This window comes from Pundamilia nyererei, unplaced genomic scaffold (genome assembly GCF_000239375.1).
Source record: "Pundamilia nyererei isolate P.nyererei 1_Seehausen unplaced genomic scaffold, PunNye1.0 scaffold00004, whole genome shotgun sequence".
NCBI lineage: Eukaryota > Metazoa > Chordata > Actinopteri > Cichliformes > Cichlidae > Pundamilia > Pundamilia nyererei.
This window is the reverse complement of record NW_005187405.1, coordinates 5,337,171-5,349,671: the sequence shown is the minus strand read 5'-3', so window position 1 is coordinate 5,349,671 and position 12,501 is coordinate 5,337,171. Positions and strand designations below refer to the sequence as shown.

General features: G+C 38.0%; 1 protein-coding gene across 3 annotated transcripts in view; it reads left to right on the top strand.

Moving 5' to 3' along the window:
• tnr (tenascin R (restrictin, janusin)) overlaps positions 1–12,501 on the top strand; it is a 198,729-nt gene that overhangs the window by 37,177 nt on the left and 149,051 nt on the right. The window lies entirely within an intron of this gene.

The window sequence follows — 12,501 nt, the reverse complement described above, 5'->3', positions numbered from 1 at the left end:
GTTAACTGCTCAATTTATCGTGATATTGATTTTAGGCCATATCGCCCAGCCCTAATCCCATTCAATTTTATATTCATCAAAGTAAATCAGACAGTTTCTTATGCAAATGACAAGTAGCTCTGTTTTTAACCTTGATAGTTATTGAATTTAAAAATGGGAGATTCACAATAAACAACCCTCAACAACCTCGTGTTGCATCCAATATGAGTTTCTCTGCTTGTTTTGGTCCGTCAGGCCTAAAGTATACGGCACTATATCTTTTTTTGTAATTGTTGGTTCAGCCCTCAGTTTTGGGAAGACTAAGAATGTTTAGCGTTGCAGCTGACAATAGCATAATTCCCAAACTATTTTAGAATAAAATGAATGTAGCAAACAGGTGCATAAACAAGATCAGTGGATTCATTCAATTTCGTTGTTATTTTTATTTATTTATTAAGTCTTTACATCACTGAATGTCTCATATGTTGAATGAGAAGTCAGTTTTTAACATTCTCCAACCTTGATAGCTTCTTCTGCTATGGTGTGTCGTGGGCTCCTTTAGAACAGACAGGCTGTGTTAACTCAGCATCTTATCAGGCTTTCTGAAACTCTCCTCTTCATTAACTCTTTTGGTGTCTCATCCTTTCTCTGCTCTCTTGTTGAGTTCTCTTCTCTCTTGTACTGGAGGCATGTGTATGTGTCAATGCTAACGTAAAGCCACATAAAAAAACACATGTAATTTACCAGTTTACTCTCATGCATACATAGACATAACTAAGTAGTTGAGTTAGTTATAGTTTGAGCTATAATTAGATTAAAAGGATTGCATTAGAAATTGTTTTCTTAAATTATGTGCTTTGTGAGATAATAATGTTTAAGAATCACTGAGATAAACTAGCATCATTCATTAGCAGGAGACCCTTTGTTGCTTTTATCTTTAGTCCTGTTGTTGAAAAGCCTCTGCTATTTCTTATTACATTATATTGGATTGTATCTTTTATTATATAGCCTAGTGATCAACAGCTAGCAACAGTGACAAACTCTGTAAACACTGAGCTCTTGTTTTCTGATGTGGATCTCACATAAAATGCTTTAACCCTGGACACCAAAGTCTTATGGCAGTTTTTGTGGACTGAGTCCACCTTTATATAACTAATTATAAGGTATTTTTCTAAACGAAGCTCAAGTATGCTCTTTCTTATACTTCTTAGGTAGTGGGAAATTAAGAAGGATTAAATTAGTAAACAGAAAAAATCTTTATATATTTTAGCACTGAGTGAGGGGATCTGATGATTTTGAATGTGGTTTCTCTGAAGGACTTTTCTTTTACAGATACAAAGAACGAAACACTGAAATAATGTCTGGCTGCTAGAACATTAAAAATCAGTGCAATGACCAAGGAAGAACTATCATTTGAAGTGGGCATATTTTAGGAAATAGTATTGTCTTGAGTATTAGTGGAGAACCGCTGGAATGACCATAAAAGGCAAGACCAAAGTGGGCTGGGTCCAAATAAGATGAGTCAGGAGGAATCATGAATCAGGTCAGGACGGTCCAGCTATATTTTGAAAGTTCTTGGGTTTATGTGTCAGCTCTTTGTGTGACACCTCATAATCGTTGCATTGCATTGCTGTGTGTGTGTGGGTGTGTGTGTAAGACAGTGATTGTGAAGTGACAAGTGCAGTACAAGCTAACCTTGTCTCCCTGTTAATTGGTTGTGCATCATGATGCTGCTGCTCTTTCTCCTCTTTCGGTCTCTTTGTGGACGTGATTTGGGTTGCTGCCAATTATCTTTGAGTATATTCAAAGCAGATCTTTGTGTTATCAGGTCTGTTTTATTTTCTAAGTTTATCCAAGTCAAGTTTGAATTTTTCTGATATGTCCAGATCAAAATTGTGTCTCTGTAGTGTGTGCTTGTGTGTGTGTTGGATGTAATTTGTAGCAGAGACAGAAAAGTGTAGGTGCACTTCCTGCTACTTTCTACTGTGCAGACATCCTGCTGCTAATGAAAGGAGAGAGATAATGAGCAGGAGGGTGTATTTTGCCCTTTCTTATGAAGAGAAAGTAATCCGAGCTATGCAAGTGCGAGACCTTGTTCACCTACTTACACCGTGGAAACCTGTGTGTTGTTGTCAGTCAGTTTGTTAACATTTTTGCCTCAAGCTTGGTTTGATTACCAAATCTCCTAATGGACCATTGGTGGGTGTGGCTCAAAGCGCTATTTAAAGGATAATCACACAAATTTAGCTTGCTGGCAATTATCAGCTTGGCTCTTTTACCGTGTAGTACCACCATACTTGTCAATGCTCTTTTCACATCTCGTTTAGATTACTGTAATTCTCTCCTCTATGGTCTACCTCATAAATCTCTCCATAAATTGCAGTTAGTTCAAATACAGCTGCTCGTATTATATCCAGAACTAGATCCACTGAACATATAACACCTGTTCTTAAACAGCTCCATTGGCTTCCAGTTCACCTCTGTGTTAATTTCAAGATCCGGCTTCTTACTTTCAAAGTGCTTCATAACCTCGCTCCTCCATATTTATCTGATCTTCTCCATACGTACTAGCCCCCTCGTACACTCTGCTCTTCTTCAGCTTCCCTTCTGTTTGTTCCACCTGCTCGCCTGACTGCCATAGGACTCAGAGCCTTTAGTTGTTCTGCTCCGAGACTTTGGAATGCACTTCCACCAGATCTCCGGACCACAAACTCTCTCACCACTTTTAAATCACGTCTCAAAACCCCTCTATTTGGAACGGCATACCCTTGATTCGGTCATAGTCAATTTTTTACCTTGCTTAGCCTTTATACTTTCACGCTACATTTTATTATATTGTATTGTTGCTGCTGTTTGTACTATTGTAAGGTGACCTCGAGGGTCTTAGAGGTACCTATAAAATAAATGTATCATTATTATTATTAGGGATGGGTATCGTTTAGGTTTTATCCAATACCGGTGCCAAACCGGTACTTTCGAAATGGTGCCGGTGCTCAAACGGTGCTCAAACTGGTGCTTAAAGAATGGAGAACACAAAATTGGTCCAAAAACCTCTCATGTTCAGCTGTTTTTTTGTAAAAAGATAACAATGTTAGCCTTTTCTGCAGCTATGGGGCATATATGGTATCACTCTTGGCTGGAAGCAGTGCTTAATCAATGGAAAAAACACAAACTTTTTCCAAAAACCTCTCATGTTTAACTGTTTTCCACTTTTTCTTTGGTCATTTTAGCCATCATCTGTCATTCATTTCTGCTACACTGGCAGGGCTAGGGGCCAGGACTCTATTCTTCGGGTTTTTGGGGGATGTTGCTCTGGGTCCGATAACTGGCAACCCACCCGCAGTAGATGTGCACGGTGTGAGGTCTTGCAGCAAGCTATCAAATACGGCGCATTTCTGGGCTTTTAAAAAAAACGCTATGCGTCGCCAGGTGTTTCATCGGATTTGAGGTGTTACCTCCTTTGACAGTATCACAGTATCAGCTTAAAGCACTTGTTGCAGGCTGCTGAGTTTGCATCTTTTGCTGTGAAGTACAGCCAGACTTTTGACCGCTTCGCCTTGGGCATTTTAATCTGTAGCTCTGCATAAAAGAACGTACGTACCTGGGCCCGCCTACTATCCTCGGAAACGTAAAATGATTGGCTAGAAGTGTATCACAGCTCAGGAAAAAAAAGCACCGAAATAAAGCACCGAAATGTGTGCTGCTTTTCAGTCTGGTTACTACCGTTTATGTCAGAACCGGTGCCCATCCCTAATTATTATAGTGTAAAGTAACTGGAATTCAGTATGTTCATAGGTTACCGATTGATGGTTATGGGGCTTTCAATAATGGGTAAACATAGCTGCAGATAACCGTTATATTGACTGATATTGATTATTCATTAACAGTTTTCTTATTTGATTAGTTACATATTTACTCCAAAGCAGAAAAAAATAGATAATGTTCTTTACAATTTTTCCCATTTACTATAATGTCAGATAGAGAACTGCAGTGAATTTACAGCTTTTGAGGACACTGAGAATGGATTTAGTACTTAAGGATGAAGTAGCTATTAAAACTGTTTCCAACACGATATTGTGATTATCTTAACAGTTTAGCACCATTTTGACTAATTAATGATTTTTCCACGCTCTAAATGTTGAACAGGTTGGTGGTATTATCTTTAGTTGGTAAAAGTATTTTTCCATTTCCTTTTTGTTCAATGTCATCTTTAATAAAGTCAAATGACGGACACAAATTTGCAGTTGGCTCGGTGTTTAAGTTTTCATGATGTCTTCATGATGCTTCCATGGTGAAGACATGATAACACAAGTGGTAGTAAAAAAAATAACAGCATTAAGAAAAAAAACAAAGCAAAGTAACCCAAATGGGTAAGATTAGAGGTCAGTTCTGCATTTAATTAAGTTTTGATTCATTGTTCAGTCCTATTATAATGTGAATCTTGTGTGTATAAATACTTCTGTCCTCCTCAGTCTCCCCCTCCAACTTTTCCCGATTTTGCCTTGTTGCATTTTGGATCCTTTTGGGTTTTTTCTTATACTTTGATTTGGTCTCTTTATTAGCCACAATAGGTTCACCTTTTGTTTACATTTGCCAAATAAATACCAAAAATCTATAGTTTGTGCTAGACATAAAATTCAAATAATTTCAGAAAGAAGAGAAGAAGCTTTGTGGATATATTTTGTTTATCATGGTAGCGCAAGACATTAACAAGGCACTGCTGTCTGAACACAGACATAAAAAAATGATCTCTGCCTAAATTATACCAATGTGTGTTTCACAGTACCGTAAATTCAAATGGAGAGCTATTTTGTAATTTTACCGTCAAAATTACAAAATAAGTCTATTAGGCCTGCATGAAACATAAAAGGTGAAATCCCAAATCATCCATCACTGTGACGGAAAAAAGTAAAAAAATTGTCTTAAATTTATTTTAGTGTTTTGGTGTTTTGGCCGTACTGACATTTTAAAAAGAAAGAAAGGCAAGTTTACATAATACTTTTATTTTATGTCTTAACATACCAGGTGTAAGGGGCTTCTGATACCTCTGATATATCACCCCTTTATCTTTATACTTTGAAGATATGTTGACTGTTGGCATTACTCAGGATTTCCCAGCGTTGTCCTCCCCCCTTCTTTGCCTTCTCTCTGGCCCCACCCTACCCATCCACCTTTCACCACTCCTATACATTTTCCAACTTTCCTGCTGCTCCCTGATTAATTACAAGGTCAGTATAAACAAAAGGGTGCAGTTGTTCGCATGTTCTGCTATATCATTGGTCAAAGCTATATTCATACTCCGGCCTTTCATTTATCACCACTCGACCCCAGTGCGACTGGAGCCGCTTGCCACGGTGAAGGCGATTCCAATTAATATAATGGACTTGTGGGTTGATGTTTTTCTTAGCGCTCTCAATAATGTCGTCATTTATATGCTGATTTGCCATTTTTTTAGTGTTGCAGGCAGCTGGATGCAATCCATAAATCCAAAGCCTCTGCAGGGTGTAGATCATCAAGGACACGTTTTGTCTAAAATCAAAACAGCACCTAGGGTTTTCAGATTAAAGATTCAGCTGATGTGAACTGTGGTGGCCTTGTACATAATGACAGGGTGCAGCAGCCGTCTGCTGAGATTGCTTGTCTCAGCAGTATCATTAGACAAATCCCAAAATTATCCTTATCATGAATCATCAGCAGTAGTCAGTTGCAGTAAATAAAATGGGGACAGCATGGGTGATTGATACCTTGTGTTCATAAACTAGCCAAAGTAATCTAGCCAAGGCACCATATTGCTGGCATTTACTGTGCCTGAATTAGACTTAAATCGGGGACGTGTATGCGAGGTGATTTAAAGGCAAGCATCTGTGGCGCTTAGCTTGAGTGAAAATTGTTTTAAAGTGCATTTGGAGATGCATTTTCATACTGAGAGATTAATTTATTATCTTCACATTTGGGGAAAGGGTTTTTTTTAATGTCACTTCATTGAGAGTCCCTGCAGGTCCATCATGTCTTTATGAAATGTTAATGTAGAGGATTATAACACATAGCTTTTATTTGTTCTGAAGCCACAGATATCCTGGAGTCATTTTTCAAAAACACCTCTTTTTTTTTTTTTTTGCATTTTTCTCCCTCTTTCTGACCCCTTTGTCTTGGCACTGTCACCACAAAACACACAGCAGTTACATGATGAAATTTCCAAGTGATGTTTCACAAAAATAAGGCTTTTTTGTTGTCTTAAGATGCGCTTTTACAAAATAAAGCATTATACTGTTGGGTATGTATGTCTAAATTGAATGTAATGCATTGTTTTTGATAAACGACTCCACATTTATTACTTGGGAGACACTAAATCACTGACAGTACCTGGTGTTTTTTACCTGGCATTAAGCACAAACTCATTCATACATCATTCACACATGCTCATTAGCATTAAAATGTATCCTAAAACAAACAGCATGTTCTCTTGTTCGAGCCTCCAGAGGTATTTAAAATGTTACCATTTATCCCAATAAACTGACAAGCAACTTAACAGCTATTAATATTCAATTATCCTCAGGCAACATTTTGAGGAAGAGCTTGTAATGGATTGCAGCAGAGCAGCTTGCCAAGCTGCCATTTTGACCACGTTTTGCCCCGAAGAGCAATGACTTGATGAATTTTGTACACTAATGAAGCAAATAAAATTTTGTTTGTTTGGTTAGCTTCGAACCCCACTCCCCTTTTCTGTGTGCTATTGTTAGGGTTTAAAAAGAAAGGATCTCCAAATTCTTGCATAGTATATACCACTACTTGCCCATGAGGAATAACAAAAATATACCGTGGCTCTCTTAGAGAATTTCTAAATGAGGTCTGCTCCTCTAGGACCATTGTTAATCTAGACCAAGGTCACTCCGGTTGAAAACCACTCTGTGTATTTATTGTGTTTGTGTGCGCACATGTGTTTGTACATGTATGGAGGAGTAGGAGAACGTGTGTATATCTATGTTGTAAATTGTGAATCTGCAGTATGTAAGAAAATGAAATCCCATGCACACACCGTTACAGACAGACGGAGGGATGTAAGACCTGTGCAAGGTCAGTGTCACTGAGCCGTGACAAAGATCCAGTGTTGTAAATAATAAGAGCTCTGACCTTTCACAGGAACAAGATGAGCCATTTATCAGCTCCATCGACCCAGACTTCAATGTCTTCATCCAGGGTTCTTCATAGCAGGTGTGAGCATCGAATAGGCATCAGTGACTATATTTATGATAAAATTCTTATACTTTTTATCGGCGGTGTTGAATAAGAAGCGAGCACATCGTTTGCCTGGCTTCATGTAGATTTCCTTGGCTTTTTTTTTTTTAAATTTCAGGAGTACTGCATGCACTTTGCTTTTATGTTTTCCTGTAGTTGAAATTCAAATGATCTACAGCATATTTCTATCTTTCAGTGCTTTTTGTTTTGCTAGAAAATGGAAAATAGGTGCAGTGATTTATTGAAATATGGTATATTATGGTCCCATTATAAGGCATAAACACAGTTTGTACAATTATATCAAGCTTGGTAGTCAGTATTTAGTATGACACCTTTATTCATTAACACAACCCAAACACTCGTTCTTGTAATTTCTTTAATTATTCTTCAGGAATAGTTTTCCAGGAACATTCAAAGCTCTTCTTTGGATTTTGTCTGCCTTTTGTTTCTTCTGGGGAGGCCAGTCCATGACTGATAGAGTCACATTGTGCGTTTTCTGATCCAAGTGTGCTTTTAGTTTATGCAAAACAGTGCATACAAGGCTTACTGTTGTAATTTTGTCTCATTGAAAAAGGCCTTCCTGTTTCTTGATAGGACTACAGCTATGCCACTATTGAATTACTGGTAATGCAAACTGAACATTTCCTGATACTGACTCTTTGAATTTACTCTAGACAACAGACCATCCATCGCTTATTGTAAAGCAATAAGAAACCATTACATTTGTCACTGAGTTTGCTGTGCACTTTAGAAGGGTATTGTTATTGGCCTTGATGCACATTTTGTTAGTAGATGGATTTCAGACATTGCATGAGAGTTAATTCGTTTTGTTTGAAGTGCATGTCCTAGCTCCACGACCTCTTTTACTTATAACACAATACCAAAAAAACCGAACAAATCCATAATACCCCATGCTTTGCAAACTTTCTGCAAGAACTGATGTCATTTGGAACAAAACAAAAACATCTGGTAAGTGTTCTATCAATTGTGTACATATAATTTGAATTTCTTCCATTCTTTAATGCAACTATGTATGAAGGTTTTACTGTATGCAAACGTAGAGTAAAAGTTAAATATAGCAAATTTACAGAATGCTGTAATTTTACCTGAATTGTTGATACTGATTCAAACACAGACATAACACATTGTAGCTTGGTTTGGTTACAGTATGTAACTGTAATGAAAAAATGTCAATTTAGTCTGGTTCTCCTTTTAGGTGGGAGCTTGTTCATCTGCAGGCATTGATGGAGCCGGCTTCTTTTTGGTGTTTGTTATGCATTTGCTTTTGTGATTTATAGGATTTTGTGGAGGAGGGATCTCTTGCTTTGCACTTCTCACCTTGTATGACTTTATTTCTCATAGGGTATCCATCGTTGACAAAAAAAATAAAAAATCTGAATCTCATCTTAAAGCGCCTTTAGCCTCTAGAGGCACCGTGTTGACAGTGAGTCATAACAAATGTGAACAGAAAAGATAGAAGAAATATAAAAATATCTCAGAGAAGTATTGACATAAAGTGAAGCTTTGATTAAAGGCTACTGCGAGCCCAGAACTAAGCAGCACGACTGAATTTATTTTGGCTCTTTTCAAAGCCCTGACAATATCTACAGTAACACTTGCTCTCAGAGCCGTTTCAAAAATGAAAGCAAGCAACACACCGAAGGTTTAAGCAGATGAAACCTAGTCCCAGCGCTTTAGTATGGCATCCATGGCACCTCTGTTTAATGGTGAATGAAAGGGAGAGAAAAGATGGATTGGAAGATATAGATGTTGATACAACACAGCTGGGACCTGCACTCAATTTTACAGCACCAGAAATATTACAGCGAATGTCCGTGGTGACACGCCACACCGTTAAGCCCCGGAGCTCCCATTAAGTTGAAGGGAGAGACGTATCACTCCCGTATCGCTTGTCAATAAAGACGATGGCCTCTGGGAGACTGGACATGAGAACGGCTTAATAAAAATACAATTCAAATAAAGTTTACAGCCTGTATACAGCCATAATAAATCAGGGTAACTCCTGGCAACAAATGCTGTGATAAATGTCTCATAAGATCTATGAAGTTTGATCATGTAACACTTTTCCTAATGTCTCTGTAACAGGTACAAACACAAGCAATGATGTGGGTGTCATTTTATTGCGTTAGCGTTAGTTCTCGCATTACACTGAAATGAAAAGTAGATTTGGGTAAATAAAGAAAGGAAACAATTTTGGTTTTAAAGTTTTAAATTTATTTTCTTTGCCCTTAAAAGAAGTTCCTTTGTGTGTTCTCACAGTGTATTTAAATTTTAAAAAAATATACATCGCACAACTCTAGAAGAGTACATCAGATCACATCAGGACTTTTGTATTAAAAACAAATAAATAAATGTTCTATATTTTAAGCCGCTCTGTGCCAGTACCTGTTTTTCTCAAGCAGCTCAGTTATAAATCTCACACTGCTGATATTTTTTATTGGAATTATTCCCCAAAGCTGCTTTAGATTCTGGACAGTATTTCTACTTGAGTGGCAGGCTCTTCTTTATTTAATGCTGCTCTTTCTTTCATTGTATTAGTAGTAATGCCAAGAGGTGGAGCAAGAAAATTTGATCCATACTCTTGTTTGAGGCGTTTTCCCCGTAACCTTGACATTTTTGGTACACTTGTTAAATCGTGCCGTGTGATCAGCTCTGCATGGCAATTTTTTAAGCATATGACTAAATATTAATGACAACTGTGGTTTAAACAGGTGATGCTTAAACAGTCTTTTGAAATCCTCTTGCATCCTAGAACATGATGAAAACCTGATTGTGTTTTGTAGCTTCTCAAATGGAAGCTACATGGAAAAAAACATTGAATTACACAGATGTTTTTGATAAAATGTAACAAAAAATAGCGTTTCTTCTTATTAAGGTACTTTTTTTTTTTTTTTACCATTGATTTAATTTGAAAAGGAACATTTTATGTATTTTTTATGGAGAGCTTCAAATTAGTGGTGTTAAGTCAGTGAGCTAGATGAATCGGGCTGGAGCTCCCCCATATCGATTATGGACTGTCAGAAGCAGCAAAGAATGTGGGGAGGTAAACATGGGCCTGAGGCAAAATGCAAACATCTGTGTTCGTTCAAACCAATTAATTGCAAAGCCTTGCGGCAGTGCCCATTGGCGGATGTTCCCACCCACAACTCCTCCTTCATTTATGCTTCCCTCATCTGTTCTCCCCCACCTCCTTCCCTCGAGTTTTTCTATACCCACTGCACCTCTCATTATGCCTCCCTCGCTTCTCTGTGCCCTTTATTGTGCAGTTTTTTTATGTATATAATGGAAATATACAACAAAAAAGACTGTCTTATTGTGTGCTTCCTTTTCTTTTGCTACCTCCTCACAGACCTCCCCTCCCTCTGTCTTTTAGACTTCTTATCTACATCACCTGCCCACACTTCATTGCATCGACCACTCTCGCACACACGCGCACACACACACACACACACACACACACACACACACACACACACACACATAAAGACAAAATGTTGAATTAATTCCCTCACTGTCCTTGCTCGCTGCCGGTGGTCCTTTATCTTTGGGGGTTGTGGAAAGGTGACTGGATGGCTCCCCGTCATTAAAACCTCATCATCTGAGATGACACAGTCTACTGTTATTGACTTTCACTTTTTTCCCCCCTCACAAAGGATATGCCCATAAAATCCAATCGGCCGATGACTATTCAACCATCATTTCATTAAAACACTTTTATGGACTTTATAAGTACAGATTAATAAAGACAGAGTGCTTTATACAGCTGGAATAATACCAATTCTTGCACAAAACCTTAGAAGCCTCTTACCAGTTTCACTTTATAGGCTTTATTCTAACATACAAAGACAGGCCTGAGCAGGTTGTCATGTTTTATAGGATTCCTGGACTGCATTAAAGACAAAGAAAGAGAAAGAGATTTATAGAGGTAAAAAAGGAAAGGATGGATGTGTCAAATTGGATCATTTTAGTGGAAGGCATGTCACTCCTGGACAGAGGCATTCTTAAAGGTCACATCAATAATTCTCCTGTTTCTCCAGCTGGCCATTAATCATTTGGTCGTACGTCTGTCATCATAGGGGGCTAATGAGATCTACATAGATCATTTCTTACTCTGGCTGGAGGACAACCCTGCTGTTTTAAAAAAAAAACACTCTCATTGATCTTGTGTTGCTCTCAGAGGATCCACGTGTGGCGGATTCATTTTACTTTACTATGCAGCGTTTTCTCGTGTTTTGGTGAGAGGTTTGAGGCAGATACATGTGGGTGATTTGATGAGGCTTTTGAAATAATGTAGCATGAATCATCTGAGAGCATTTCAGCATTAATGGATGAGTTGGATCCAATTTTCTGACCATAACGTCCTTGTATCGAAAAAATCAAAAAGAGCCCAGTACCACATAACTTACAAATACATGTATAATCTGGTTGCTGCTCTTGGATTGTGTGTTTTGGTAACAGCGTGCACTGAATAGTTAACTACAGTGGGGATAAAATGACCTGCTGATGAATGTCAGCAGAGATGGGCCCTTGAACATACAGCTTCAGGATTTGGTCATTTAGTACAGGATATGAAGCCCAAGGCACCAAAATGAAAAAACCCAAGTTCGATTAAAATGGCACTTTGTGACTTTGTCTGACAGAATGATTGATTGGAAGAAACTTAGAACAAGTGATGTTAGCATTTAAGTCTTGTTCTCAACCTTTTTTTGCATAGACCTAATATAGCGTGGCCACAAAAGCTAATTCTTGCTCATTATTGGGAAGGTTTTAAGATACGGGGCAATATTTCATAGTATTTTTTAGCTCTTGTCTTCAGTAATTAATCTCAGCGTGATTAAACCCCATGCCCATTAATCACGGTCTCAATCAATAAATCTACAGTTCAGATCAATGAAACTAGTTTAACAATGTCGAAAGGGCCATTCATCAAGCTTTTGCAAATTTAAAGTGAATGTACGTCTGGGACTTCTTTTCAAAAACTGACAGGATAACAGATCACCTATTAGTCCTGACTTTACGGCCCAATATTGTTTTTTTATTGCCTGTCTGTCAGTGAAAACGTGTCATAGTGTGATAAGTATATTTAAACGCAGACTCAACATTCTTTGCATTTTATACAAAAAATCTTTTACCTGTTAAAAAGCCTGTTGGGGTATTGTTGTCGTCAACAGCGGTGTGGACACCCAAGTGTGTGTATGGGATACCTCGAAAATGAGGCGTCATAGGAGATTAGGGCTGCCACGATTAGTCGACTAGTCATGATTA